This window comes from Mustela nivalis, assembly GCF_964662115.1.
Source record: "Mustela nivalis genome assembly, chromosome: 1".
Taxonomy (NCBI): Eukaryota; Metazoa; Chordata; class Mammalia; order Carnivora; family Mustelidae; genus Mustela; species Mustela nivalis.
The window spans coordinates 49,483,661-49,508,195 of record NC_139020.1 but is presented as its reverse complement, the minus strand read 5'-3'; positions in this window follow the sequence as shown (position 1 = coordinate 49,508,195).

Sequence of the window (24,535 nt, the reverse complement as noted above, 5' to 3'; positions counted from 1 at the left end):
GCAGAGCAAAATAGCGCAAGTCCATGATGCCCTTCCCTGGAGCCAAATGACTTTTAGAATTCAAAATTTTTCCAATTTGAAAAAGATAGCACAGTGTCCACACCATGTATTTCATAAACCCCCCAGCATGTTATGGCACAGTACGCGTAATCAAACACTCCAACAATCTGCAGTGAAATTTAGGAATATTCAAATAGGGTCAAATAGAGGCTCAAGATATATGCATCAATTCACTTCAGGTTTTCCCATCAACTATCTTTGCATAAAACTTAAGAAAAAAAAAAATCTTTGTTTTCAGAGATGTTTTGGTTTGAGATGGGGGGAAAAAAAAGAAAGAAAGAAAAGGAATGTTTTAGCTTCACAGACCTGGCTGCTTCTTTTGCACAGACCTGTCTCCTCAGAGCTAGTCGGCTCTGCCCAGACCTGCCCAACTCCCAGCCTTGGATACTGCTTAGGCTCAAGCTGAGAATCCTGATGTAAGTGTACATACATACTTCCAGGGAGAAGTCTTTAAGTGCTTAAATCCACAAACTATGTCTGTTATCATTTGCATGAAATTCCCCTACCATGCTTGTGTTAATTCCATTTGAAGAACCACCTACCATGAGAGTAAATATGTTTTGTGATAAGGCTGTTGAATATCCAGAATGCAAAAATATTTTTTAGATCAACTGTGCTACCCAGTGAAGTCACAGCCAATTCACCAAATCACTCAGAAGATTTTGTTTAAGGATGGATTGGGGTAAGAAAGCAACATTCTATAGCCCAAACTCTTAGCCTGTTCAGGTTGCTATATCAAAATAGCACAGATGGGGGACGCCTGGGTGGCTCAGTTGGTTGGATGACTGCCTTCGGCTCAGGTCATGATCCTGGAGTCCCAGGATCGAATCCCACATTGGGCTCCCAGCTCCATGGGAAGTCTGCTTCTCTCTCTGACCTTCTCCTCGCTCATGCTTTCTCTCACTGTCTCTCTCTCAAATAAATAAATAAATAAATAAATAATAGCACAGATGGGTGACTTACAAGCAACAAAAATTTATTTCTCACTGTTCTGAAGTCGGATGCTGGTGTGTCAGCGCGGTCCGATGAGGACTCTTCCTGGCCGTAGACTCGAGGTTGTGTCCTCACACTGCGGAAGTCTAAACAGCTCTGAGGAGTGCCTTTTATAAGGGCACCAATCCCATTCAAGAAGGCTCCACCAAGGCCCTCCCTGTCTCACCTCCTAAAAACATCACCTATGGGGGTTAAGATTTCAATATATGTGTTTGAGGGGGATGCAACATTCAGAGCATAGCAGTTGCCATGAAATATCATACCTAGTCAGTATTCCTATTTATGGTACGCTTAGTACGTGTTAACATAAAGAGTTGGGAGGGCAATGTTAAAAAAAATGTATCCATTTAACTTAGATAATTCAATTCCATACACATAGAAAGGAAAGATGGAAGGAAAAACAGCAATTTAAATAATGCAGGTGAATCTTGTCATCAGTTTACTCAGTTGTGAATAGCCTAGTGTGATCATGAGATCAGGGGGACCTACTCTATCCTACTGGGTCTGAGTTCCATAAGCCCACATCAAGCACACGTGCTCTCTGTGCCTCTTCAAGTTCTAGTGTTTAAAGCTGCTATATGTTTTTGTTTGTTTGTTTTGAATCATATGGTCCCTAAAAATAAGCCAGATGCTTCATCAGTAACTCACTTCAAGAAACAAGAAGGAAAATGACATGTATAAAATGAATTCTGGTTTTGGGTGCCTGGATGGCTCAGTCAAGTGTCTGCCTTGAGCTTAGGTCAGGGTTCTCGGATTGAGTGGCAGGGCTCACAGCCTTCTTCTCCCTCTCCCTCTTCTTCTGCTCCTTCCCCTTGCTGTGCTCTCCTACACTCTCTCTCAAATAAATACATAAAATCTTTAAAAAAAAATAATTTGGGTTACTCTGATACTACACCTTAGGGGACATTTCAAGAGCAACTCTGACTACCTATGATTTTCACTTTATGCTCTTATTTTATTATCCAATCTCTGAGAAAAGTGCAATTTGACTGCATATGTAAGTCATTCAAGGCATTAATGAACATTCATTATTAGCAGATGACTTTGTTTAAGGATGGATTAGGATAAGAAACAAGCATGCTGTAGGCTAAACGCAAATATATGGATGACTCAGAAAAAGGCAGCAGAAGACAAGCGCAAATATTTTTAAATTCACTGCTTCCCTTTGCACACAGCCCAGAGATTTATATGGAAATGCAGACTCATCTCCAAATTGCTATATTCTAAGACGACTAAGTCTTGATGATAATACTACAAAAATCAGGAAATCTGCTAATGAGGCAATTGTTGTGTTTTTACGGGTTAGTCATTCTCAGACCCCAGATCATCTGTATCCATCATCTCTTACTCCATTGTGGGACAGTTCATGGATGTGTCATAATGATACTAAGGCTCCTTTACACAAACTTAATGTTACAATCTGGTTAATGAAGAAGATACTCATTTCCTTCTCAACTCTTATTAAAGAACATTGGTCAGGGCTTTTGTGGCTTTTATTCTATTGGGGAATTTTTCTTTAAAAAAAAATAAAAACACTTTCACTGAGATTTCTCATTTGTTATTTATATCTAACAAGCATAGAATTAGCCCTTTTATTCCAGTTTCCTCCTGTGTAAATCAAAACAGTAGATTAAATATTTAAGATCCTATCTGACCCTAATGGTATATGAATTTATGAACCAATGTATTGAAAAAGAACATGAGAGCCTGTGACCCATTCTATACAAGTACCTTCAAATGTGTATCAAAGTAGCATTGCATGCTGGGCTTTGTAGATGGGATAGTTGAAATTGAGACCTTAACTCTCCAAATCAACAGCAAAAAGCCTTACTCTGACAATTTTTAGAATTTCCCTTAAGAAAGAAAATTATTGAGCTTCCTTCACCACCTCAGTTCCCAGCAAAGTGGGACTCTGAACCCATTTAGAAAATGTTAAGACATATGAAAAACTCTAATGGAGTTAGGACACTTGCATTTGAGATCTACCTCTGCCATTTTCCAGGTCTACAGCCTTAAGCTATTCACTGAATTTCTCCAGGTCTTAATTTTCTTCAGTTATAAAATGGGAATAACAATTTCTATTCAACTGTAGATGTGAGAGCATCTCGTAAACACAATCCTAAGTCCTATTCAAATGGGAGGAAAATTGAAAATTGAAACTACTGTGCACCCCTCCCCCAGGAAATTCTTTCTCCCAGGAAATATTAGAAACTCAACTTAAATGAAAACTCAGAAAAAATGTAAACCAGCACTCAATATGGGTTTCCTTTGTGTGTCCTGTGCACAAGTCCTCAGCTTATGCCTAACAAGGGGGTAGCCCTGATGGTGGGTTTATGTGTACACAGTTGAAAACTAATTTGCTTCCCATGGCTGGTGACAAATTCAGAACATTTTCATTGTTCAGAGAAAGGAACAGAAAAGAAACAGAGAGGCAGTTCATCTCCTTGCCTTTCAAAGGGAACTTCCTTAATTTAAAGGCCTCTAGAGAAGAAAATGCCATTATGTACTCTAGGACTACTTTCTAACATGGAATACCTTCTACTACCAGGAAATTCTCTCCTCAATTGTCTAACCTAAGGAGAATCTTCCTTGCTTCCTGTCTCCCATCCATATAAGATGTTGAGAATTATTAGGAAAATTTAAAAACTTTAAAAAAGCTACAAAACATTTGCAGGTGAAAAAAAAATGAAAAATAAGGCTAATTTGAAAATACATTATTTAATTTGTGTTACTGGAAACCCAACAATTAAAAGGGCTTAGAACTGAAAATTTAGAAAAAGATCCATATACGGTGAAAGAAGATGGGTTAAGTTTTTTAAGCGTGAAATTTCTGACACATCTCAGCAGATAGGTTTCTAACCAGAAGCCCAATTTCTCATAAAGCATTATGGTACTAATTTCCACTTATTACAAAACAGCTTTTTTGCCTGTATGACATTGCCTCTTGGACCCCATACATGACTTTAATTAAGATCTAACTTATTCATGACTATAATTCAGATCTAACAACCAGTCTAGTCAGATCAGGGTAATTAGTCCCAGAGGGTATTTTCAGAGAGCTCATTTTTCTTTTCATCTTTATATTTTGGCAAACAACTTGGGGTACTGGTTCATTTGAGGAATTCTATAATTCAGAGAACTCAAAAATGTGGGAGTGAATTAGCTAAATAAATTATTTTAAAGAGTTTCTTATATAGAGCTCGTGTGCTGGTTAATTTGGTTTGTGTGCCTTTACTGTGGTCCAGAACAGAAACAATAAGGATGATTAACCAACATCAAGCTAATAACTTTTAACAGCTTGTTAACAAGTTTATTAGAAAATTTAAAGGCCAGAATTTAACCCTTCCATATCGCATACCCACTTGAAGTTCAGTGGATCTGAAAGCATTAAATCCTACTTATTTCTATTTTTACCACTGCTGTTGTTATTGAGGACTCTATTAAGAACTTATATATCCAGTCAGTTGGAAAGATAAAACAGCTGATATTGGCCAGGGTGAGATAAAGCAAAGCTATTTTCTCATTTAAAGTGTTGCTACTCCAGCATTCTTTTTTTATACTGCCATTGCCTGATGCCATAGGACAACCAAGCTTATTCTTACTCCTCACTGTACTTGAAGCCAACTCAACATTATAAAAATCCCTTTCTTCCATTTCCCCCCCCATTATCCTTATTTTTAACATATTATCACTGTAATTCTAAATATTATAGCCAAAAACCCAGAGCCTCAAGGGCTTTTAGAATACAGCTTATTAAATTCTTACCCAAACATCTAGCTCAGCCCGTGTTTAATTCAACATATTCTAAAGAGTAAGGCATGGAACCAAGAATAATTTTAAAATCCAGAATTACTCAATGATATGCAACGCATGATGTTTGGTCTATACCTAGTAGTCAAGAATTATTTAACCTTTCCAATCATTTCTAAGAAAAAAAACATAAGTGATGCCACGTACTAAATTTATCCAACAGATGGCCATTAAGTTAATGCTGATGTCCACAACCAAAATGTAAAGGGCAAAATGTATCTTTCCATCCAAAACACTGTAGTTCCAATGGAATAAGTCTATAATACTGGGCTGTAAGGCAAGAGACCAAAATTACCACCTCAAAACTTCTACGTGTAAGAAAGCATGAAGCAGAGCCGGTAGTCATTGAAATGGAAAGAGAGGTAAACATTAAGTCTTGAAAACCTAGGTTCAAAGTCTAGCTCCCTTATATTATTAGCCACAAAACCTCAGAAGTATTATTTATTTTTGAGTCTTCTGTGCTTCAAAGTGAAATGGACATAGTGATTCCAGCCTCACTGGGCTGTGAACCTATGAGGATTAACTAAAATAAAATTGTGTGTACTTCTTTAGGAAGAAGAGCACCTGAAATAAAATAAATTCTTTTCTCCTTGCGTCTTTGCCCCCACTTCTCTTTCCGTTCCTTCCTTCCTTCCTTCCTTCCTTCCCTCCTTCTTTCCTTCCCCGCAAGTGGATCTCAATGAGGGATATTTCTCCTCTAACCTGCTACCTATTAATGTGGACTACAGAAGTTGTCTGTGAACAAAAAAGTTGAAGGAAGACTCTCTTTCTCAATACCCTCAATTTCTTTCCTTTTCACCAATGCCTCTTTCTCCATCAATTTAACAAGATCTTTTTATTAAGTTCAATTAGCCAACATATAGTACATCATTAGTTTTTGATGTAGTGATTCATTAGTTGCATATAACACTCCGTGCTCATGAGCCCAGATACACCAACCCCCACCCACTTCCTTCCACAACCTTCAATTTGTTTCCCTTAATAATAGCTGTTACAGCTGACCTAAGTGACAGTAAGGAATTGATGCCAAAATGTTTAAAACATATCAAAACATTATTATAACAGCCAAAGGTGAGTCTCTAACTGGACCAGGGAGAGGAAAGAGCATGTTCAAAAACTTACCATAAAAAGGCAAGGATATTCAGGGAGCAGTTTGGCATCCAGAGAGACAAGAGAGTAGACAAGTGGGACTGTGTGGTGAGGAGGAGTGGTTGGGGATGAATGAGACTGGACTGGTAGTTCAGAATAGGTGGAGGAGTGTGTTCTGTGTTGTATAAGTCAAGGTTTCCTCTGTATTCACTAGATCTGCTTTAACCAGTGGTCCCCAGCAGTAACATCCTTTATACCTAATACACAAATCTCTTTCATTCTGGTCCCACTCAGAGATGAATTTAGTTACAAAAGATCCAAAAGAACCTTATCAGGGACATCTATAGACATCCCACACCATGAGGAACTTATAGAAGTTATCATATTATAGAAGGAAAATAAATTATTTCTATGTGAATAAACATACATCTGAAAAATCATGATCTATTCCATCACAGCATTGTGATGATTGGGTTATTTTATTGGAACAAAACTGGGAAGTTAACTGTGCTTCTATCTTAATTTTTCTGAAAAAGAAGTAAAAAGTCATGAAATCTCATCAGAAGGAAACTTTATTTTGTGTTTAATTGTTAGAAATTCCTACTTAAATGGATCTAAAACTTGAATCTATAGAGGGAGATGCATTCTTAATGTCAAACTGAATAAACTCAACTACCCAGATCCAACTTGTATTTCCAGCCACTTCTCTCTGTGGTTCTCCTTCTTCATAAACCCCCATACCTACAATCCCATGAACTCAGACACTGCATTACTCACAGATTACTGAACCTACTTCACCTTGTCTTACTTTCAAGCCTTTGCACTTGCTACTTCCTCTGCCTAGAATATTTCCCTCTACCTTATATATCTGGCCAAGGATCACTGGCAATTTTGTTTGCATCACTCCTTTATAAAAATATTGTCAAGGTACTATGTGAACAAGATTAATATTAAATAACTGGTTGGATGTCCTGAGGCACAAGTTGGAGAAAGATACTGATGGAATATGTGGTGGGGTCTGAGTAACATGGAAATCAGTGACTTTCCATGATTATGAAGTCTAAATGCAGAATCCAGATATTTATGGGACATCTGCCATATATATCCTTTTATACCAGTGCTCAAATGCTTAAGACTCTCATTACAGAATCTCCTTGGTTCTACTTTTTCCCTTTCTGCTTAAACATGAGCTTACTTAGCTTTTTCATACATGGATCTCTGCTTTTGCTCTTCCAAGTACAAGCCTAGTTCTTAAGCTCAGATGAGATTAATCATCTCTTCAAGTCCAAGGCCACCATTTTCCTAGATCAAGAAACCGAAGCCCAGAAATCTGCAATGATTTGCTCACAGCTACTTAATCAAATACATACCAAATCAAGACCATGTTGCGGACCTCCTGACCCTGAGATAGGCATATTTTCCCCTTTAGAATTTCAAAACGTATGTTTTAGGGAAACACTAGCTTCTTGGAGTGTGAACAGACAGTGCTTAATATATTTGTTCTGTGATCAACTATGCTTGGGAAATTCTGAGTTAAATAGAGTTAAGCAGATTTATTTACTGGGAAGTCTTCAGTATACCAGTGGGTATTAGTTAACTATATATAACAAAGTGTCCAAATTGTACGTGACTGAAAATAATAGTTAGCAGTGGGGAATTTAGTATTTTATAAAGACAGTAGAGCACATTGGTTAGAGCCATACGCTTGCATTCTAATGTCAAATGTTACTATCAAGCATGACTTTGTCAAGTAATTTCATCTCTCTCTGCTTCAGTTTATCTGGAAAACCAACATATAACATGTATTATATAATGCATAATATAATAGCATCTTCTTCAAATAGTTGTATAAAGATCACATGTATTATATATGTAAAGCCCTTAGAACAATGTCTGGCATTGTTATTGGAAGGGTCCAATAACAGTTAATTTTTATTAGAGGATATAGGTAATTATGCTGTAATCCAGGCATCAAATATCTTAATAAACCTTGATTAGTATTTTATTATCTCCTAAAGGCCTTCTTTGATTTGTCCACCATGGCTTTTTCCATGATTCTTTCTACACAGTATTCTGATATAGCCCTTGCTCTGTTGTTCTCTTTTTTATGGAGAGTTGTTTCTTCATTCTGCATAAAATCTGGGGGCCAGCCAAATCACCCTTCTATCCTGAGTTAATTTACTCACTGTTTGTTTCTTTTTAAGAAAGCAGGATCTCCCCTCCCCAGCACCACACAGTAGAATTCTTCTACTATTAAGAAGAGAACTCTCTTCTCGGCATACATAAAAAAAATCTTTTCTTTTTTAACATCCTTAAAGGACCTATCTTTGGGAAATCATGACTTGTAGGCACATTCTTCATACTTAAAATCTGTAATTTGCATTCATATTTTAGGGCTCTTTCCTCTTTGAGACTGTTAGAATTCATGTAACACAACTTAGATGGCTACAATAAAGAGCTTCAAAAGTGTATCAGCTTAAGTAAGATAGGAATTGTTTTCCCTTTCTTCTGTAGGTCTGCTTAGGCATTTCATGGTTGTTAGGGAACAGCAATGGAGCTGGGAGAGCAGGCTGCTTTTATCTTTTGTTCTGCTCCTCTTTAAAACGGAGCTTCCACCTCTCAGCCCATGACGGCTGCTCTCTTCCCACCATCATATCTACATCTCAGCCAGCAGAAAAGAAGAAAAAGCCAGGGAAGGATGGCACACATGTTCTCCAAAAGGATATGACCAGACGTGACACAAATCATAAGTCTGAAGGACACACTTCATGAGTCAACTAGGACATATTTAGCCATGCAGTAATTTGTTAGCCAAAAGTTCAATTGCCTTTAAAAAAAAAAAAAAAAAGGAAATATGACTATTAGAGGCCAAATGGCAGGCTCTGCCCTGTCTGGTTGAAGTGAAACTGATAATTAATGATTGACAGTCCCTATAGACAAGGCTCCCACAACAAAAATCTCCCCTTCCCTACTTTTCACTCTAAACTCAATTCCTTCAGCCAAGATAGTCTAAGCAGTTCTTAAAATGAAACGGAGGTATTATCTGAAGGGCTGAAGTGAGGATAGGTTTCTAAAAGGAAGGAAAAAGCCATACGAAAAAGAATGCAGGTGCATTTTCAAGGTTTGGTAAGCACTTGAATTTAATCATTTTTGTAATTATTAAAATTTAATAATTTTAAGAAACTCAATCACTTGAAGTTTTAAAGATAGATGGTTTCCTGGTCTTGGAATATATGAGTCCTCTCTCTGCATCTACTTATTTGGCTAAAGCATTTTGATCTATTTTGAGTGGCAAGATGAAATTAGTTTCTATTTTTTGTTTTACCATTTCTTAAATAATCTCTATCGTATGGCATTTGTTTTATATTTTTATTGTAAATAATAATAATAGCTAACATCTTTAGCACTTCTGCTTAACTTCTCTCTCCTAAAATTCTAGTGATGTATATGCTGTTGTTGTCCCCACCTCATAGATTTTTAAAAATGGGGACTAGCAAGTGGTATATATAGCCAGGATACCAGCTCATGTAATCTACTGCCTGTAGACACCAAGCCTTAAAAGTCTGTGTAATATTTTTATTAAGCTAGCAATCCCTTTATGAAAAACAAAACAAACAAAAAACAGAGCAGGTGATCAAGCATTCCATGCAAACAACCACTGCAGAAGAAATAAGAGTTTAAAATAACAGAAAAACTAAAGATGTGGCTTAAAAAACAAAAAAGAAAAGAAAGAAACGTTAGTGTTGATCAGGTTAGTGTTTCTAATTCCAGGATTTCAGCTTCTAATTCAGGGTTCCTGGACAGTGACCAGACCACCTATCTTACCAGACAGAAATAAAAGGAGAAAATGCAAAATATTACCAGTAATGAACAGCTGAGTTAAATTATTTAGAGCAGACAAATGATAATATGCGTAGTTTCAACTAATCATTTTCCAAGGGTAAATAACAGAGATGGAGAGAAATTCTCAACACATCTTCTTATTTAAAATGGGTGCTGCCCTCTCCTGCATTAATTACACAGCACTAGATGAACAGGAGAATGTGAGCTGGGACTCCCAGGGAGGCCGGGAGAGGTGGCTTGCTTGCCTTGTGCATCCAGATGCTGGGAGAAAGGTGCCCGCGGGAACTGTAACCAGATGCTTCGAGCTCCCCGCCTGGCTGCCGCTGCCCTCGGCTGTGCGTGCATTTCTACGCTGATTTACTAGGTGGCGATATAATCTTAGAAATAAGCATTCACGTGCTGGTGCAAAAATTGCAGCTCTCCATTTTCTGGCTGACGCTTTTTTTCATTCCCATTGTTAACTTCTATGCTTTCAGTTTTGCCGTCTTTCACTGAAATTTTGTGTCATCTGAAAAGCCATTAAACCATACAAACTGGCTTGAGGAAGAAAAGTTCAAAATCATTCCGTGGTATCCTCTGAATACAGGTGTTGCTACTGCCAGTTCCTGAGGGCTAACATTCATGTTTATTCCTGATATATCTGTACACGTGGAATTCTCTTTCTTGCTAAGATATTAGAGAAGTAAACTCATTCTCTCTATATATTTCTCAACACTTCAAGAGATAGGTCTCCTTATGGCCAATAAAAAAAGCAATTTACCATCAAATTTTTTTTTTTCATTCTAAATTCCTCTCCTGTACTCCTTCTGCTTATCCTATGCATCTACCTCCAACCCCAAAGTACATAGCAATTCTGGACGACCTTATAAAATCTCAATAAGTAAATATCAGTGAAAGTGCTTTTATAAGCAGCGAAAAAACATAAAAACACTACTAGCTCCTATTACTTTCTAATATCCTGGGCCAACGTGGGAAATACCTCATTTGGGAACCAGAGACAATGAGAAGCTCCCTCCTTCCCTTGGTACTTTTAGTTATGCTGAGAAAATACGGGCCCAGCGGGGATAACCCAGATAATGCTACCACTACAAGTTCATATGATTTATTCACTAATATTAGATTTGATAGGGCAGTAAACAGATGGCATTTCTGGAAGTACCAGAGCAACACAGTCAAAGCATGGTTTGTGGAAGATTAGCCTGGCAATGAGAGTGGGAGTCAGTAGAAAAGGAACCAGATAAGCCCAGAAACCAGATAGAAAAGCAAGGAGATAATTTTAGACTCCAGGAGAGGAAAGTTTGGGGCCAGCAAAGTGGCAGTGAGAATGCATTAATAAAAATAAGTACATTATAAGCTACTTATTATAATCCCTACCTCCTCCATGAGGACACTGAGGCCTGGAAAAGTTAAGAGATTTCCTAGGGCAGCTCTCTTCCCATTCATTAGTGCACAGGTAAATTTTAATACAGCACAATAACATATGTCTCTACATTCTTTTCTGTCAGGACAACCAAAGACAAGCATTGCTATATTCATACTTGCTTGGGACTCAGTTCTATTTATTATATGGTTGCTGCATGCAAAAGGGAAATAGGTAAACAACACAGAGCATTCAATATGGAGCATCCCCAGCTTCATCTAAGAATTTATAAAATATTTCGTCGGCTCTAAAGTGCTTTCTTCATAAGTCTTTAACATTTAGTTGCTTCTAAGCAGTACGGAGGCAGGATGGACATACTGACCAGGCCGCTAAGAACTGGATGAGCAAATTGCTTATCCTCATCCTTCTGGTCCAAGCTCTGGCCACTAACTAAATTCAAAGAACATCCACCATCAGTTAATCTTCTAAGCTGGTCCATGAAATGTTCCATCCATCCAGACAGGTCCCTTAGAGCTATACTGGTCCATGATTCAAGATGGAGAAGTAGAAAGCAGATCTTTCCACTCTTTTCCCAGGATTGTTTCCAGAATTGTTTCCATCCTTGGTGACCCAATGATGTCAGTTATAGGGAGGGAGTAAATTAAGATCTACTCAACAGGGGCCCCAAAAAGAGTTATGCCCTGATAGTAAAAGTCTGCAAGCTAGTAGGCATCTATCTGCAAATCTCATCATTATTTAGCTCATCTACTTGAAACAAAATGCTGGATATAACTGTAGTTGGGATCATCACTGTTACTTAAGAAAACAGGAGGTTGAATTGTCTTATAATGTACATATTTCTTTTTAAGGATGTCTGTCATCTCATGAACCATTTCTTTTCAGCCTTCCCCTTCATTTAAGTAAGATTAACACTTTTGTGGATCACATTCTTTTTTTTTTTTCCTAGTGGGAAGCATAAAATGAGGGCAAGAAATATAAAATGAGTTTGGAAAATGTAAATATTTATACCCTGAGGAGAATTATGTCAATTTGATATGGTATTGTTTTCAGTGAAATGCTAATAAGCAAATGACTGTGTAATCTCACATTCTCCTACAACAACCATTTGACAAAGCTCAAAGTCCATGCTCTCTGATTTGATACAAAGGGCCAAACCTTCAAGGGCTATTTTCCTTTGGTGGGTGCTGAATTTTGGACTGCAAAAAAAGGACACTTGGTAAAAGAAAATACTGTATTACAGTTGAATTATGGCTACACTGACTAATTGCAATTTTGCTCCTAAAAACCTGTGTGAGTTGGCAGAGCCATGATGAGGCATTGTTTGTAAGAGGGGAGAAGCAGCTGTGGGGAATTGGGCTGCAGAGGACTCATTGACTTCAGTGCCAGCCTCAAGATTTGTGAGGTCAGGAGACCAGAGTAAAATATGAAGCTGCCTGACAGCAAAGCTGTTTAAAACTGACCTTGGTCACCTTGGAGGATAACCAAGGAGCTGATTGTTCCAATGCAGTCTACAACTGCCAAGCATGAGAAGACACAACATCAGGTTGGCCGGAGCCGTCCCCACCAGGAAGTTTGTGCATAGCCATGCAAGTAATATTGAAAAATTTACCCACCCACAGCACAGTGCTTCCTTCACTGAGTACCACAATATTTGTATAAACTTGCTGCTTTTTCCACTATACCTAACCTATCACTAGCTATTCTATTTGCAAGAAACCCTTTCCATTAGCAAGAAGGTGAGAGGTGATTATACCTAGTCACGGTTCCCTGACTGATAATGTCATTGTCCACAGGGTGGCCTAGATTAGAACAGAACATCAAGGAGACAAGATTTTTTTTAAAGCCTCTGACAAATGAGGAAATGGGGGAAAAAAAATATCCTGTTTTCTTCCCAGAGATAATGAGGCAAAAATAATCTCTTCTGAAGGAGCCCAGAAATGTCATATAAATTACAAATTTAAAAGCTAGCTTGGACCTCAGGGCTATAATGGACCTATTCTGACCAATTCTCTCACTACACAAATAATGAAAACTGAGGTTCAGAAAGCTGTGTGAATTTGTTCAAGGTCAGACTGTATTATTCAGGGTTCTCTAGGAAAACAGAACCAACAGAATATATAGATAAATGATAGGTAGATAGAAATACTTATTATTATAAGGGAGATAGAACTACAGAAAGAGAGAGGTTTAATATTGGTAATTGGCACATACCATTTAGGAGCCCTATAAGTCCCAAGATCTGTAGTTAGAAAGCTAGAGACCAGGACAGCAAAGGGTGTATTTCCAGTGTGAATGCTGGTTGGCTCTAGAGCCAAGAAGAGCTGATGTTTCTGCTCAAGACTGAAGGCAGGGAGAAAACAATGTCCTGGCCCCTGCTCAGGAAGGAGGAAATTCCCTTCTACTTGAAGTAGGTTCAGCATTTTGTTCGAGTCAGGCCTACAACTGATTGGATGGTGCCGCCCATTTTACTATGTCTACTCATTTAGATATTAATTTTTTTTAAAAACACCCTTGCTGACACACTAAGAATAACGTTTCACAAATGCCTGGGCACCCTGTGGCCCAATCAAGGTGACATGTTAAACTTTACACACAGCTCATTGTTAAAGATTCCAGACTTGACCAGCTCTCCTGATTTCCAGTCCAATTCTCTTTGCACTGTGCCACATTGCCAATTCAAAATGAAATTACATGCAAGGCATCGGTATAAGGCTAGCTGGTTCAATTTAATCAAGTCAAGATCCCTTGGGATGAGTCATGTGGGACATCATTCACTGTACTGATATTTGTATTAGAAAAATAATTATTGAATTGTATCTGAAGCTCTGAGGAGCCCAAAATGATGTGCTTGAAAGAGTCATTCCTCACAGATAATCACTGTTCTATCAACAGTGTCAGGGTTGGGTAGAGTGTTTCCTCTGCCTGAGTACCCATAACTTCCTAGAGTAGAGTTTATAAAACTAGTACTAAAGAGAGTGGTCTCTCTCAAACACAATCCTCTTCCACCACCCCACACCCTTATTATCTCTGTAAAATTCACCCACACAAATCACATCGTGTCTATTTTTCTAAAGATGCTATCAGCTGGTTTTCATAAAACAAAATCATTCACTCAATAATTTTCCTGGAAGATGTACTAACAAACTTCATCTCTGGGCTCTCATAATCTGTTGTCTGGCTATGGAACACCAGGAATTTGGGGATGAAGGAAACAAGCCAAAAGATGAATATATAGCATGTGTGCCCACGTGCATTTTCTCCACTAAAAGAAAGGAAATGGGCTTAATAACATGGAAACCTCATAAAACAATAGTCACAAAAAATAGGTGAATTCTAATTTTTCCCTGGAATGATTCAGTAATGACAGAATAAGTGTTTTTTATTTTTCTAAATTCATGGGAATCATGTCCTCTACATTGGAAAAAATATATATATGTATATACATATACATATATACATATATATGTACACATATATAACAATAAAACAATAATGGAATCACCCTTATTTTCCACCTTTATTCCAAATAAGGGTGATTCTATTATTGTTCAGAATTCTGTTATTTGTGTATTGGATGGGGCTCATCTAGTCTCATTTTCTGTGTGCTGTGAGAACTAAGCCTACATGAGTATTTCTCCAAATGAGAAAGCAAAAACAATTATCATTCCTATTTTATTTCAGCTTACTTAATAAAGGAGAAACAAGAGAGTTTAAAATTAATTGCAAGAGCCAGACTAGTATTGGGCAAGTTAATGAGGCACTTTTATGAGCTGTAATTTTTATTTATTTATTTGTCCAATTAATTATTTATTATATGCATTGGATATGGCCAGTGTATAATAGCCTTCTGGGTGCATTTAATGCTGTAATTACCCCAAAATGAGCCCTGCCCTTACAACATGTAACCTAATCAGACTCAGGAAAGCAGAACATTCACATATGGAGTAAATGGAATTTGCTGAGCTCTCTCCCTCAAAGTGAGATTTCAAAGAAAGTTATTTTCACCCAGCAAGAGGCTGTAGTGATTTCTGTGTCTATTAATCAATGAGCCAATAAATAAATTATTAATTGCCTACTATGTATAAGACACTGTGGCAGGCAAGATGAGAAGATTTCAAGAGCATAGGCATGCTGTCTAACCTAACGCATATCTAGCTATGACCACCTACTACGTGCCAGGCAAACTACATACAGCCTCTTGCAAAGCTTTACATTAATTCAACAACAAAGACATTATTATCACGATTCCCTCATTTTACAGACCACAAAGCTGATTTAGTAACTCGAATGGTGCATATCAACAGTTCCCTGTTAGCTGTAGAACTAGCCAGATATAACGGGTGGCTCCCTTTCTCGGGGATATTTAGAAACTTCATTAACTTGCTTATGTGCTGATAAATAAAATTGGTACTTTTTAATATTATTTTTATTAGATGAAATTCACCTAACATAAAATTAACCACTTTAAAGTATAAAAGTCAGTGGAATTTAGAACATTCACAATGCTCACAAATTCATATTTTAAATTGTCTAGCTTGTTGATGTTTTAGGAAGAACACTCACTGACCTGAGAGTCCAAAGTTTCATTTTTAGTTCACACTCATCCAAAACAACTCTGTGACCTTGGCTAGGTTGTTAAACATCTCTAGAACTGTGGTATCTCTCTGTAAAATGGTCAATGATTTTCACTGTTTGAATCAAAATCACCTTGAGATATGTTTAAAAATATCTGGCATTGTTTCACTCCCAGAGCCTAATTCAGTAGACGTAGCATATGGATTTATAACAAGTCAAGTTTAAGAACCAGGAGACAATTATCTTAGATTATTTTAGATAATTTCTAAGATTCTTTCATAACTTCATATCTTACGATTCTGAGAGCCATAACTTCATAGTACAAAGCCAGAATTACCAAAAAGAAGTTTCCTTTAATTAAAAAAAAAAAAAAAGAATTAGATTTAAGACTTGTGTAAAGCCATCTGACATTTTTTAATGATTAAAATTATTTAGAAAGTTATATACAAAGTAGATGTCTTTAGTCAACCAAAAAAAGAGGCCCCATGCCATTTGTATTTGCCAAATATCCATGCTTTCTCGGTTCCTTTCTCGGTTACTCCCTTCCTTGATCTCCTTTTGCCATTCATAGCTTAAGTTCAAACAGAAAATTCAAATTGTTGATTTCTGGCCAATGCAGTAGTTAAATGGTCAACTATTCCTTAATTTAACATCCATTCAAAATACTCACTCTCTGCTGTAGATCCACTCTGTTTGCATGCTGCTGAGGTGTCTGATGGGTCAGTACTGCTGGTCTCCACTGAGTGAGTATAAATTTGTACAGCTGCACCAACGTGGAAGGGATTTCTTGACAAATAAGAAATATAGATGTGGAGCTGAACATTGTGAGAAATGAATTCAAGTCATGATGACTTTATTTTCCTAAGATCTAGTCTTACTGGACAACAATAATTTTGGTATATTACTTTCTACCAAAGCTCATTTCTGGTCTATATGAGAATTTTTTTTTTCCCAATCCATTTCATAAGGATGTCATAAATTTTGCATTTTCTATTAGTCCATCTTTCCTATTCACAAATCACTCCGTGAAGATTGCTTATCTCAGCCTTTCTTTTAGATACAATGCAATCTTTATAAAAATTATGCACAATGGATTCAAGTATCTTCCCTGATTATCAGATAATATCCTTTCCTGATCTTATTAGAAGATATCATTGCACACTATTTCAATAACAGGTGTCTTGTTTTATGATGTCTTGCAAAAGAATAAGACCCTCCTCTCTCACCCTTAACTCACTCCCCACCCCAACACACAAACAAAGCCCTAAATCTTTGAAAATCTTCTTTCTTCTTTGATGAGCTTCTGATTGCTTTTAATATTTCATTGGGACAAAAGACAGAGAAAGAGAAGTGAGAGTTTATACTGAAAGGTTGTGGATCCTAAGATGCTTCCATTAATTCAGCTCTACATTCCCATCCAGCCTGCCCTACAGGATTTTCTGTTTCTGTTTGATCATCTGGCCCAGCCCACCTGTTCTTACCATCACTGAGCCCCCAAGATCAACCCTGACAAATACCAAACTCCTACAAAATTCACCAGATAACCAACATTCCCTTTGTCCATTAGATTTCTTCCTCTCTGTTAAAATCACCTGCTATGTTCATCATCCCCTTTCCATCCCAACCTCCATCCCAAGACAGGCATTTGCCAAATAACAGCCAATGGTGTTTTCAATCAGGAGTAGGAAAAAAGTACACAACACATGAGAAGTAGCCACAACTAACCCAAATCCTCCCAGACAGCTTAAGAGTTTTCCAAGAGTAAAATGATCTCCAAAATTCAAGCCATCCAGGGAAACAGACAGGTGATAGCCCTATATTAATTTCTGTTATAGCAAATGTGATTAACTTGAGGTGCCTGGGTATCTCAGTCATTAGGCATTTGCCTCCGTCTCAGGTCATGGTCCCAGGATCCTGGGATCAAGTCCTGCATCAGGCTCTCTGCCCAGCGGGAAGCCAGCTTCTCCCTCTCCCTCTCCCACTCCCCTTGCTGTGTTCCCTCTCTTGATGTGTCTCTCTCTTTGTCAAATAAATAAAATATTTAAAAAAATATGATTAACTCATTGTATATTTGTTTGATAAGAGCTAATAATTACATAAAATATGGCAATAGTAACCAGAGACGCGAAATTCAAAGTCCATACCAGTTAAAAGTACAACATTCATAACGTGAGAAGTAAACTTTCAGGTCTAAGTACCAAAGATAAGCTAAAGACCAAAAACAGTATCCACAACCATAAGCAAACCCACTTCGTAGGTAAACTCAACCCTCTCACTTGTTAACACTTCTCAGGGAAACAGAAGGCCTCAATTTAACAATTTCATTTCATTTAGGAAATGAAATTGCTTGCCAAGCCATGTTGTCAGATAAGAATATCTTGTGTTTGAAGAATAAAACTTGTTTGAAATGCATCCAGTCTGGTAATCAGCTGAATACACAAGCTCTAGTCCAAGAGTGCATCTATTTTTTGAAGAAGAGTTGGGGAGGACCTGCCATACAGAGGACAGGTAAAAAGTCTTCCAGGCTGAAAAATACCTGATACTTTTAAGAGCACAGAAGGTCAATGTGGCTGGAGTGAAGTGAGTGAAGGGAGAGTAACTAGAGATGAATTTGGAGGGTGAGGGCAGATCTGTATCACCATTCACCACTGAAGAGATTTAAGAGTCCATTCCAAAGGGAATCACTCTAGTAGGCTTATACTTTCTGGCTGCTGTGTATGGAATGAACCAGAGGACAAAAATAGGAGAAGCTAGAAGGAGAATTGGCATGCCAAGACTACCAAGAACTTGGCCAGCATTATCTTCTTGTGTCACCACAATATTCATCTCATGTATGAAAAATATCCAGCCATGCCCTTAATGTTCAGTAGGGTAAATCACTCTCTCTATTACGTTATCCCTTTGTGCTATTTGTACTTCTTTCACTTGGCACAGTATATTGCATACATTTCCGCTGCTAAATTAAATAACATAAGTGAGGTATTTATGCCTGTGTTTGACACACAACAATTGCAAATATTAATTCCTTCTCTTTCTCCTGAGTCACTCTTGATTTTCTTTCCCCTCCAGGGAAGATTGCTGTAGATTACTTTACCTAGGAATTATCAGTAATGCCACAATCAAAAGAGTTTGCAGAGCATGGCTTATAGGGCAGAAGAGGAAGTTGGAAAATATGGGTGAACAGAATTGGGGTGTCAGCCATGGATATTGAAAGTCAGACAAAAATCAGGGTTTTAATGAGTCAGATAAGAGCTTGTAGAAGTGTGAAGGTAGAATGAAGGATAGGATGTTCTTTTGTGAATGCTTCGGACAGATTGACTTTACTGGTGAGGAAGCAGCTTAAGTGGTCAGAATAATGGTGAAAAGTCCCTATATCTTTCTCATGATATTTTCTCATGCCATAGCCTAGGGCCAGGCACATAGGAGAGCTTAATAGTGCTGTAGGCAATTATAATTAACTATGCTTTAGAGAGAGAAGCTGTTAAATTGAGGTATATTCAAAACTTTCTTGAGGTAAGGGCCGCAGAGCCCAGGGAAAATGATTCTATCTAACCTCATGTTGTATGGAGAATTAAAGTGTAGTCTGGTCTTGTAGATAACTCTAACATAAACAACATGAACACAATCAGGGAAGAGTGGCCGTAGCTTGATTGTTGGAAAGCAGACAGGAAGGACAACTGAGGAAGCAAAATGCACAATTATGTTTTACCAAACAGATCATCCCATAATAGATTCCTGGTAAAGAAGTGTAAGAACAGCAGAGGGCTCTTTTTCAAGAACACTAGTAATTTAATTCAGATCTAATGTGATTTAAAGTTTTTGAGCATTTTCCTCTATTTGGGTCTTTTTCCGTCCTTGCCATGCATTGTACTTTAAAGTTTTTAAATATTGGTCTAAGTCTGGTATTCACCTCTTCTTTCTGGCAAATGTCATAGTCTAGCCATTTGAGCTCAAAGTCAGTGGTTCATTAAGTCATTTAATGATAGTTTCTTTATTTCTTCCAACTCCTGATAGGGATGGAAGTCCATCCAGTACTTATTAATAGGATTACTCCACAAAAAAAAAAAAAAAAAAATCACTCAACCTTTCAATGCCCCTAAAGAACACTATTTATTGGAAGCCAAATTCTAACAGTGGAAGCAGGTTGGAGACAAAGAGCCCACCTGCATCTGACTCACAGTGTGAGGATCCGAGGTTTAAACTGAAGCCTATTCCCAGAGGTGGTTCCCAAAGAAGGACAACTGTAAAAGGAGGATTTGCAGACCTAGTCCACCCACACTCAGGTAAAGAGTGATGGGGTCCAGGCACCAGTGAGTATGGTAAATGGTGAGACAGTTTAGGGTTATGTGAGTGTGAGACAGAGTATTTTCAGGAGGAAAATTTTCTGGTTTTGGTTAGACATAGCTTTGTTGGACAAAGTGCTGGGAACTGTGGAATTACCCTACGATTTCACATCCTGTACTTCCTCAATAAAAAGTAATTTAGCATCCTGTAACCACTCTTCAACTTTACACTTCCCCATGCCCCATCACATACATACACACACACATACTCGAACACACACTAAGATTTGCACAAGGCAACCAAAAATCTAGCACTGAGACTGATGGCAAGCTAAGACAAGATAATCAAAACAAAATAGAAAAAAAAAGTCTTAGAAGCAAATAACACAGTATGCTTTGATGAACTTGCCTTCTGTAGACTTTTCCAAAATGTGTATTTTCAGACAGATGCTTTTGTTCTCATTGTTCAATAAAAAAGGAAAAGACAGGAAGATATAAAAATGGCTTACAGGATGAAGACATAATGCTAGAAAATGTGGGTGGATCATTTGCACATCTTGCATATCCCAGACCTCAACAGAAACCATACTTGTTTTCTGCCTGACATACTCTCCAATTCCCTTAATACCCACCAAACCAACACATAAATTAGATGCAAGAATCCTCAATTTATACTGATTTTCTGATTAAATTCATGAGTAATAAATAATTTGAATATACATTTGGATCGGCTAGTTTTTCACCATGAGGAATAAAATTATTTATTTCCCTTTGGTGAGTCAAAGGCATACAGTTACTTAATAGCCTTGCCTGAATCTACTTCCATAAACATTCACTGTAAGTCTTATTTTAAAAGCTCTACTGTTTTCCTTTTCCAACCAAGCTATAAAATTTGGCTCTGTCTTGTTTAATGCATCCCCTCATCTCATTACCATATCCTGTTCATATAAACAGTATAAATAAAAATTTAAAAAGAAAGGAGCACTATATTCATGGCTTAAACTTGTGTAAGTTTCTACTTAAACATAGCCAATTAATAAGTACTAAATGAATATACTATGCCTTGCTTATGTTTGCAAACATAATTCCTTTTAAAATTTTGTGCAAGTAGTAAATAGTTTATGTGACAGCTTCTATCTTAAGTTCTAATTATTCTGTGTGAAGATAGGTAATGTAATAATGATCCACCTTCAACTCCTGGACAGGAAATGGCAAGTGCTTTGTTCCTTAGTAGTGATACATTCAGCACCTTAACTTTTTGTTCTATAAACAGTGATAAAATTATTATTCTTTTAAGAGCTAAGACAAAGACATCTTGCCTAAGACTATGAGTGAAATTGTTTTCAGGATAAGCATTTAAAATATGTGAAGTAGTTAGGATTTTAATCAAGCATACCTCTGGACCACAGTGCATAGGATATGAAATATTGATGAAATCTTAGTTGATGAACCAGCACACTTAAAGATATACCCCATTCCTATTTAGTTGATTAACTACACTGAGAAATTGGAAGTAAACAAAAGCAAAAAGATGGGCCTATATTATATAAACTTTCAGATAACTTTCCTTTTTCATGGATATGGGAAAGAATGAAAAAAAATTTTAAAGTACACTTGCTTAATCATTTTATCTTAAGCAAAACAACAGGTACCAGGGTCTAAATTCCTTTAAAAAAATTAACCACAAAAATTTATGTTGCCATATTCATATTGAAGAAATTCTCTTAAATCGGTCTTCATTTCTCTCAACCTTTATTCCTTTATTGTCCGTATTAGGATTCCTTGTGGAAAGTGATAGAACCAGATTAAACTAACTCAAGGAGTGTTTGCTGGTCAGCTCCAGGGGTGGCACTTAACCAACAGACCACTGAAATATACAGATGCAAGAACAGTTACAGTCAGATCATTGACCACAATAAGGAATTTCTCTCTCTCTTCCTGTCCATTTTCCCCTCTCTCTACCCATGTTTATAATGCTAGCTTAATTATTCTTCTTCCTCCCTGTATATGGCAGAAAACCTAGGCATCCACGATTCCTATGTTTAAATATCTTACAAGTACCATTATAGAGATTGACTTATTCTACATAAAACTAAAAATTCCTGAGGTTCCCCTATGCCTACACCTTTGTAAATTACCTCTCCTCTCATTGTCCTATTTCAACTGTGCTATAGGCTTCCTACTGTGACCTTGACTGATATAAACATGCAATCAAGAATCACCATACAGGTGCGCCTGCGTGGCTCAGTGAGTTCAGTCTCTGCCTTCAGCTCAGGTCATAATCTCAGGGTTCTGAGATGGAGCCCTGCAATGGACTCTCTGCTCAAAGGGAGGCTGCTTTCCCCTCTGTCTCTGCCTGCTGCTATGACTACTTATGATTTCTCTCTCTGTGTCAAATAAATAAATAAATCTTTAAAAAAAAAATCACCATACATTTCAGAAACACCAATGCCATGAAACAGTAAAACACATTCAATAAAAAGAATAATTTGACCTGAGTTAAGAACAGTTAATAGAGCAAGGAAAACAGGATTTAAAAAATATATCTTTGGAGACCTGTGCAAAAGTATTATAATCTAAGTAAAGGGGAATTTTTCTTCCATATATGATGAAGTAACTAATATTAATCACTCCGGTCCATCACAAATAATTATAAAACTGGACAAAAATGTATGGGACGACTACTTTCAGACTTTAGGTAACAGGGAGCACAAAACTATAAACCTTGAGGGAAGGGAAAGCTCATGGGATGAGTCCCATGATCACTCCAGTTTTCAGCTGGTAGATATTTCTTGACCTTGACACAGTGATCTGGAATTCAGAGAGAATATGGAGATACTACTAAACTGAGAAGGTAGACATCGGGGTTTAAGGTATCTGAAGCAGCTGGAACCCAAGGGCCAGGGCATCAGACAGGAAGAAGCTGTGCAGGGAACAGACAGAACTCTGGGGAATCAAGGCAAGTCCTTCATTAAAGGTTGGGCTGCACAGTGCAAGGCAAGACTTCATCAGATTTCCCAGAAAACGGCTAGGTAGCATTTAGTGATTAACATTAGAAGTTGCACAGTACTGGAAGTTGGAATCTGTTCCCAAGCAGAGAGAAAAGATGTTTTAAATACTGTGAATATCCCAGGAATCCACTGAAGACATTATAAGTTTTAGTGTGAACTGCTCTAGACTTGTCCAATGAAACCGAGAACCAAGCCCTGACAAGAGCCTCAGAAAACATAAAATTTGGAAGTTTTTATTTGGGCAGTTTGGAACATCTTGGCAAACACCATATGCTTTCGTTGATCTATACTGAGCAAAATAATACCAACTAATCCAAATTTTTGCTTAAAAAGAGAAGTCGAGAAAAAAAAAAAAATCCCAACTCATTCTGTGGAGCCAGCATGTAATCTTGATACCAAGGCCAGAGAGATATTACAAAAAAAGAAAACTACTCCCAATATCCTTCATGACACAGACAGAAAAATCTTCAAAAATATTAGGAAATCGGGCGCCTGGCTCAGTGGGTTAAGCCACTGCCTTCGGCTCAGGTCATGATCTCAGGGTCCTGGGATGGAGTCCCGCATCGGGCTCTCTGCTCAGCAGGGAGCCTGCTTCCCTTCCTCTCTCTCTGCTTGCCTCTCTGCCTACTTGTGATCTCTCGCTGTCAAATAAATAAATAAAATCTTTAATAAAAAATTAGGAAATCAAAATCAGTGATGTACATGAAGGATGATATGAAGATAAAAGAAAGTGACAAGGAATGCAAGGTTCGTTTCACATTAAAAATATCAATCAATGTCAACTACCACACTTACAGAATAAAGAACATATATCATATGACCATTCTAAAAATTAAAGAAAATATTTGGTAAATTCCAAAACCCACTGTTAATAAGCCTCAAAACCTAAAAATAGAAACAAATTTTCTCACCTAATAAAGATAATCTTCCAAAAAACCATCAACTAATTAATATCATAGTAATCTTGGAAGTCTAAATGTTTTCCCTTTAGATTAGGAACAAAGTCTAACAGCATCACTTTCATTGTATTGAAGGTCCTAGCTAGGTGGCAAGCTGTATATGCATTCCTTATATGCCTGTATATGCCTTTTCAAAGAAGGCATGGATACTAAAAACCAAAAGGGGAAAAAAAAGTTCTATTTGTAGACAATTTAATTAGCCACATGGAAAATTATTTTAAAAATATTTTTTAAATACTGCATTAACACAATTTTAGAAAGCTTGCAGTATAAAAGGTCAATATAAAAAACATTGCATTCTGTGTACCAGCAAAAAACCCCTGGAACTTAAAAGTTAAAAAACTAAATCATCAAAAACGTGAAATATTTGGGATAAGTTTAATGAAAGACTTTTTTAAAAATTTATTCATTTAACAGAGAGAGAGATCGCAAGCAGGCAGAGAGACAGGCAGAGAGATGGGGGAAGCAGGCTCCCCGCTGAGCAGAGAGCCCGATGTGGAGCTCGATCCCAGGACCCTAAGATCATGATCT